The sequence below is a fragment of the Hesperophylax consimilis genome, chromosome 17, assembly GCF_061612785.1.
Source record: "Hesperophylax consimilis isolate HC1 chromosome 17, BYU_Hcon_1.0, whole genome shotgun sequence".
Taxonomy (NCBI): domain Eukaryota; kingdom Metazoa; phylum Arthropoda; class Insecta; order Trichoptera; family Limnephilidae; genus Hesperophylax; species Hesperophylax consimilis.
Window position 1 is genome coordinate 15,004,830 of NC_142852.1, and position 7,553 is coordinate 15,012,382.

General features: G+C 36.1%; 1 long non-coding RNA gene across 1 annotated transcript; it reads right to left on the minus strand.

Moving 5' to 3' along the window:
- Nucleotides 1–1,050: 1,050 nt before the first annotated feature.
- On the minus strand, nt 1,051–6,396 carry LOC149416072 (uncharacterized). Its single transcript, XR_016303472.1, has 3 exons — nt 6,257–6,396; nt 4,487–4,761; nt 1,051–1,284 (listed from the first exon to the last, which is right to left on the minus strand). It is a non-coding gene; the product is annotated as an uncharacterized LOC149416072 (long non-coding RNA).
- Nucleotides 6,397–7,553: the final 1,157 nt, after the last annotated feature.

Genomic DNA, 7,553 nt, shown 5'->3' on the forward strand with positions numbered 1-7,553 from the left:
AGCACTTGTACGTGCATTTCGAGCAAGAGAATGGTTTCTCTCCAGTGTGGGTTCTAGTATGACGAACCATGTTGCGTTTAATAGAGCACTTGTACGAGCATTCTAAGCACGAGAATGGTTTCTCTCCAGTGTGGGTTGTAGTATGTGAAATCATATTGCTTTTAATAGAGCACTTGTACGTGCATTTCGAGCAAGAGAATGGTTTCTCTCCAGTGTGGGTTCTAGTATGTGAAATCAAACTGCTTTTAATAGAGCACTTGTACGTGCATTTTGAGCAAGAGAATGGTTTTTCTCCAGTGTGGGTTCTAGAATGTGAAACTATATTGCTTTTATTTGAGCACTTGTACGTGCATTCCGAGCACGAGAATGGTTTCTCTCCAGTGTGGGTTCTAGTATGACGAACCATGTTGCTTTTAATAGAGCACTTGTACGTGCATTCCGAGCAAGAGAATGGTTTCTCTCCAGTGTGGCTTCTAGTATGTGAAACCATTCTGCTTTTAATATAGCACTTGAACGTGCATTTCGAGCAAGAGAATGGTTTCTCTCCAGTGTGGGTTCTAGTATGTGAAACCATTCTGCCTTTAATAGAGCACTTGTACGTGCATTTCGAGCAAGAGAATGGTTTCTCTCCAGTGTGGGTTCTAGTATGTGAAATCAAACTGCTTTTTTGAGAGCACTTGTATGTGCATTCCGAGCATGAGAATGGTTTCTCACCGGTGTGGGATCGAGTATGTGAAACCATATTGCTTTTAATAGAGCACTTGTACGTGCATTCCGAGCACCAGAATGGTTTCTCTCCAGTGTGGGTTCTAGTATGTAAAACCATACTTCTATTAACAGAGCACTTGTACGTGCATTTCGAGCAAGAGAATGGTTTCTCTCCAGTGTGGGTTCTAGTATGTGAAATCAAACTGCTTCTATGAGAGCACTTGTATGTGCATTCCGAGCATGAGAATGGTTTCTCACCGGTGTGGGATCGAGTATGTGAAACCATATTGCTTTTAATAGAGCACTTGTACGTGCATTCCGAGCACGAGAATGGTTTCTCATCGGTGTGGGTTCTTGCATGAGAGAGCATATACCATTTTGAAGAGCTTTTGTAGGTGCATATTGAGCACGAGAATGGTTTTTCGCCGGTGTGTGTTCTAATATGCGTAATCAGAACACTTTTGTTCCTAGCCCTGTAGGTACAAGTTGGGCGGGAAAATATGTTTTTTCTTGTGAAAGACTTTTTTGCATTCGGGTGTTTTGAATCACTAACAGATATTTTTGATGAAACGAAATCTGAAAACACAGAAATAATTTATAATGATATCGTCGTTATCGACAGCAAAACATAACATCTGTCAAGAAAAAAATGTTGACATTGAAATTTCAACAACAAACCTAGACCATAAAATTTATAGAATGCGTAAAAGGAATGTTGACAAACCGAGAGGAATAAATGTCGACTTTCCAGAAGCAAAGTGGCATAAAATATGACTAGGCAAGAAACATATTTTTAAACAATATAAGGTTTTACCATGATCAAATAATTCTACAGCGTAAGCAGTTATCTGACCTAAGAGACGAACTAGAAAAAAGAAAGACATCTGGCGAAACGGACACCACAAAAAAATAAATTACCAATAATCCAACAATTGTCAAAATGTACCCAAAAGCCTAAATTCTAAAATAAAAATTTTCTATCAAACGTACGTGGACTAAGAACTAAATTACAGGACCTGAAATCAACCTTACCTTACTTGGACTACGACTCTTACACCTTCACTGAGACATGGCTAAATAAAATCATACACAATAAGGAGTTGGGTTTCCTTGAACATACGTAAATAGAAAAGATAGAAGCACTAGCAATAAAGCTAGAGGAAGTGTTGTGTTAGTATCCATACATAACAAATTTAATTCAAGAAAACTCAAATGCATCAATCCACATCTAGAACAACTATTCATAATGGTGTCTGCCAAAAAGGAAAAAAATATAATCGGCTGTATCTGTATTCCCCCATCTTCCGACGCCCAACTTTATAAAGACCCTAGATGCTGAAACATTCCGAAGAAAATTTCCTGATGTCACTATGATCTCGGCAGGAGACTAAAATCAGCATATGTTACATGGACATAGAAAACAATAAAACTTCGTGCACGGACAACATCAATCATGCTTCTCATGAAATAATCGAGATGTCAAATTTTCTAAGCCTTCGGCAGTTGAACTATGTATACAGTGCAAACTCTCGTCTTCTCGATCTTGTATTTTTCCAATTCTTCCCCCGTTAAAGTATCCGCATCTGACGAATTCATTCTCTCAATCAAAAAGTATCATCCCCCTCTAACGGTTGAATTCTACATTCCAATAATAAAAAAACATCCGTCTACATCAGGGGTTCCCAACCCCGTGCCCTCGGGCACCATTGCGCCCGCGGAACAATTCGTTTGTGCCCGCCCACTATTCGACAGTGAAATAATTTTTTCATAAACATTAATTAAAAATGTGAATTTTTTTTATATATTTGTAAGAGTTTTAATTTTTTTGAGTGCCTAGTTTCATTAAATACGTTCGTATGTTTGCGATATTGTATGTATGAGTGGTTCCTTAGTCTGGAACAGGGAGTTCTATTTGCACATTACTTCTTGTACACGTAGAAAATCCGAAGTGAACGAACGATATCGAAACAGACTATAGTCAAATTATCAATTTTTGTCTTCTACTCACTGGAATTTTTGGACTTTGAAGAAAAAGTCAATGAAATGGTAAATAATTTTTTTTTATTCTTAATAATGCTATCGATCTGTATTTACCCGTGTCTAAAAATATTTCGCATAAATACCCAAAATGGTTTAATAACGACCTTATTAGAGTAATAAGAAATAAAGCTAATGATTATGCAAAATTTTGCGAACTAAGAAAGATTACCAAAAAATGATGAAGTTATGTTACAAAAAATGCATCGGTAACAGCGAAGAATTGACTTCTGTCAGCTATCAGAACATTTATAAATTTTCAAACATGCTTAATTACAATGATTCAAGTATACCCTCAAACATGTATTTAGATAATTAAATGGCCGATAACCCACAAGAAGTCGTGAATCTGTTCAAACAGTCTCCATTGTTACGACACTACAACAGCTATAAATAAAAATAAGATCAAGTTTAATCGATTTATATTTGAAGAAAGTGATATTAGAACTAAACTAAAATCCCTTGATCTTTACAAATCGGCAGGCCCCGATAACATTTTTCCAATATGCTTATCCAAATGTTTATCAGTCTTAACTTCTCCTCTCACAAAACTTGTTAACTCGTCTTTAAAAAGTGGTACCTTACCGAAACAATGGAAAACAAGTTTTCTGTGTCCAATATTTATAAAAGGTCACAAATTAGTCATTTCTAACTATAAACCTATATGTATACAGTCGTCAATCCCTAAATTATTAGAATCCGTTCTTCTCTTAAAACTATCGCCCGAGCTTAATAAAGTGATTTCACATCGACAACATGGTTTCATGGCAAAAGATAGACTCTTATAAATTTAATGATATATCAGGAATATCTTTTTAATAACATGAACAAGCGTCTTCAAACAGACGTGGTGTATACTGACTTAAGTAAAGCCTTCGACCAAGTCTCACATAAAATACCCATACATAAACTAAGAATCCTTGGAATAACCGGAAAAATATCAGTCAAACTCAACTAACACAATTCACAGCAATTTCAAATTTTCACCAGTGTTCAACAGGGGTAACATTTGGGTCCAGTATTGTTTATCTTGTTTATCAACAACATAACTACCGTTTTTGATGGAGTTATAACTCCATATATTAAAATACTCATATATGCAGACGATCTTCAAATTTACAAAACTATTACTAATGACCGTCACGAATTAAAATAAAATCTTATGAGGCTACAAGAGTGGTGCACCCGTAATGAACTGTTTCTTAACATCGAAAGATGTCAAACAATAACTTTTGCACGAATCAAAAACCCATATTGCATCAATATAGAATTAACAAAATTTTCCTAAAAAGAGTAGAGCAAATTAAGGACCTTGGGATTGATTTTGACAGTGCATTATATTTTATTCCTCATATAAATGAAATAACTAACAAGGCCACGAAATGTTTATGGTTTATTTTGAGAACGGTGAAAGATTTAAAATTAATTAACTTCTTTAAATTGCTATTCATTGGTTTGGTGAGAAGTAATCTTAAGTATAATGCAATAATCTGGGCTCCATTTTATAAGCTCTCTAACTAAAAATTGAGAGAGTGCAGTATAAGTTCCTGAGATTCATTAATTTTAAATTAGGAATTCCAACTGAAGATCATCAAAACCAAATCAAATTCTATCGGTGATACGTATCGAAACCGAAGTTACCGGTCTGTTTTATTTCTCCTGAGCTTTTTAGGGCGGCAGTCTGCGGGGTAAACTAATGTTCGATAGGAGAGGTCATCGGAAGAATAAGTGAATAGCTTACCAAGACTTTGTTCGATCCTTTCAAGATGAACGAAACATTCCTTTTTAATGTCAGGATAATCAATATCTATTTCCGAGAATACTTGGGCATGTTCTTCTACCACTAGAGTCCATGGGACACACTCGATCGCAGTAGCTTCATCGGTCTCCTGTTTGACAGTCCCAAACGGCAATAGTGCTTCAAAAGGTGATGTTGGACATTCTTCTTGGGAGATAGTGTCCGGTTCTGACTTTATGACACCGACATCTAAGGTCACAAGATCCATTTCAGGTGAACTGCAATTTAATTCTGATTTTAGCATGATATTCTGGAAAACGAAATAATCGTTGATATGCCATATTACTATGGCACTTGATGACTACTCTGTCGTGAATATTAATCCAAGACATTGGATTTTATTGAAGTTTGAATGCAAAAATGCTTCAAGATCGTAATTTATAACAATTCGATAGCATGAAATATAATTTTATCTAGTGAGAGGAGCACTATAAATAACAAAAACACATATTTAAAATAATACACCCATAAATGGAATAAGCTTGTTTATGGACAGGTTTTGCAAACATTAATAATAATTCAGTTTATTTTTCCAACGGTTGATTATTGTAATACTATCTAGTTAGTTGGGCTTTAAATACTTGTATGTATGATGTGCTAGTTAAGCGGATATCAAGTACAAAAATGGGTCTGACGCTCGGTATATCAGTGGTTTTTAAACGCGGTTAGGCATATAATCCGTATATAAGTTCTATAGATATCACCAACATATTGTTGTTTTCATAAATAAGATTTTCATAGAGAAACGTGTATTGATATCTTTGCAAAACCAAACTCATGTATATTGTTGTCGCGATTTCATTAATAAAAGAAATGAAATCGTCGCCCCTCTGATTGAAAACAGTATTGCCTCGATTAACGAATCACGAGTTTAATTTGCTTAATGCTTTCGTTATACTTATCACATGTAAAAAGGTGTGTAAATATCGGTTGCTTTTAACCCTTTCACCCTTTTTCTTTTAATTTGAATGAACGTTAAAAGTCATTAACGATTTTCTGGATAATTACTGTGAACAGTGAATCGAACAGTTGTTTTTATTATAGAACACGTCTTTATGTGTTAAAATATTTGTAATTCGAGTATAAAATATTGATATCTCACCTTAAATGATGTAATCAACGACGACAGAAATTCGATGAAACTCATAATCAGCAGATGTCAAAATATTTATCGGGTTTGTGGTGGGAATAAGGATTTCAATTATATTAATAAAATTATGACAAAATAACCGCTGAACACAAACTGTTGCCACATTAGAACTTATAAAATCTTTTAAATACCTTACCGGACTGTTTTAGAGTGAGTTTGAGCTCAATGAGGCATTAAATTTGATAATGATAAAAGTAGGCAATGTACGTAAATTTCTGTGAGACGAAGAAAGCAGGTATTATTTATGTAAATGTCTACTTAACAAGTGTCACTCCAAACGGCTTGCCGTCTTTAAATGGAACTGCTTTGCGGCTCAAGGATTGAGCCGCCGATTTTGTCTGCTTAAATTTGAGTGATGCATATCGTACTTAGCGAGGATACGGAGCTACTGATATACCGGGACTCAACTACGGTTTTTTGAGATGTGGATTATTTTTTATAATGGTGGGTACTAAACGTAGAAATGAGATCAAAACAACCGGTATTACAGTTTCAAGTCCTGTTGAGATTGTTAATTGAATAAATGTCTCACGAGGTCGCAACATAAAAGTAATTGCACTTACCGTTTCGACTGATTGGTTAGAATGAGACATATATATGCACATTCGTTTTTGTGTTGACGAGCATGAATCGCCAGTTGCGGGTATTTTTCTAATTTAATTATTGAAAAACTAATTGAAAATTGAGAGACGTGTGATGACAGATAGGTCCATGGGTAAAATGATGTCAAAGACAAATACGACCATAGACAAAACACATTAGTACATGAAACGGAACAAAAAATAATATGACTATCCTGCAATCGTTCATTCTTTTGTAAGTAGTTTATTTAATGGTAGGACTTCAAATCTAACAGGTTCAGAAAATAAATTTTTTCTATTCTACCAAACTTAACATCATGTGGCGCGTTCCAAATTACTGATCCTGACTAATATTAAGCGAATAAATGAGAAATATAAGTGGTGATTTAATTAATTTGACGGCCTTTGTGGTCGAAGAGTAAGGCTCTCGACTAAAAAACCAAAGGTCGCGGGTTCTAATCCCGGCATTATTATAAGTATATGTAAATGCAATATATTTGCGGCAAGTTCGTGAATGGACGATGCTCTCAGTATCGCCCTAGTGTATGACCACAATTCAGAATTGAAATGTTCCTTGAAATTACTTTGCGCGTGTTTGGTGACATCTCAAATGAATCCTTACCCTCCCAATTACTTTCAGCTTCCCAAAATACCCCAATTCGAGATGACTTAGTCAAACTGGCTCCAGACGCTTCAAAAAGTACATATTATGGCGATCTGAAGGGTCAAGTGAATCTTAAAATGAATTTGATTCAAGTGATTCTTAAGATGAGTTTGCACCTTTTTTTTTTTATATTTACTCCACACAGGAGGCCCTGAAGAAAATAATTTCCCTCAGGGCCTATGTCATATTTGGGGATGCTGTGTGGAGGGTCTGTTTGTGGAGAGGAAGGAGTGAACATGGGTCTTGAAGTGTCCCATGTTGTAGGAGGGAGGAAACACAGAGGCCGGCAGTTCGTTCCACAGCCGAGCTGTTGAACTTAAGAACGAATCGTAGAAGCGACCCGTTCTCATGTGACAAGTGTCAACTGTGTACAAATGTTGGGCGCGCGTTTGGCGTGTATCCCGACTACGCACCGGTGCCGAAGGGATCAATGACGCTAGTTCCTCAGAGCATCTTCCATTGTAATACCGATAGAACAAGGACAGCATACCTACCTGACGCCTGTGCTCTAAAGATTGCAGTCCGTTTGTTAAGATTGGGGAATCTATCAAACGGACCGCCCGTTTCTGCACAGAGTCAAGGGTTTTTTTCAGGTATTTTGGGGCTCCAGACCAG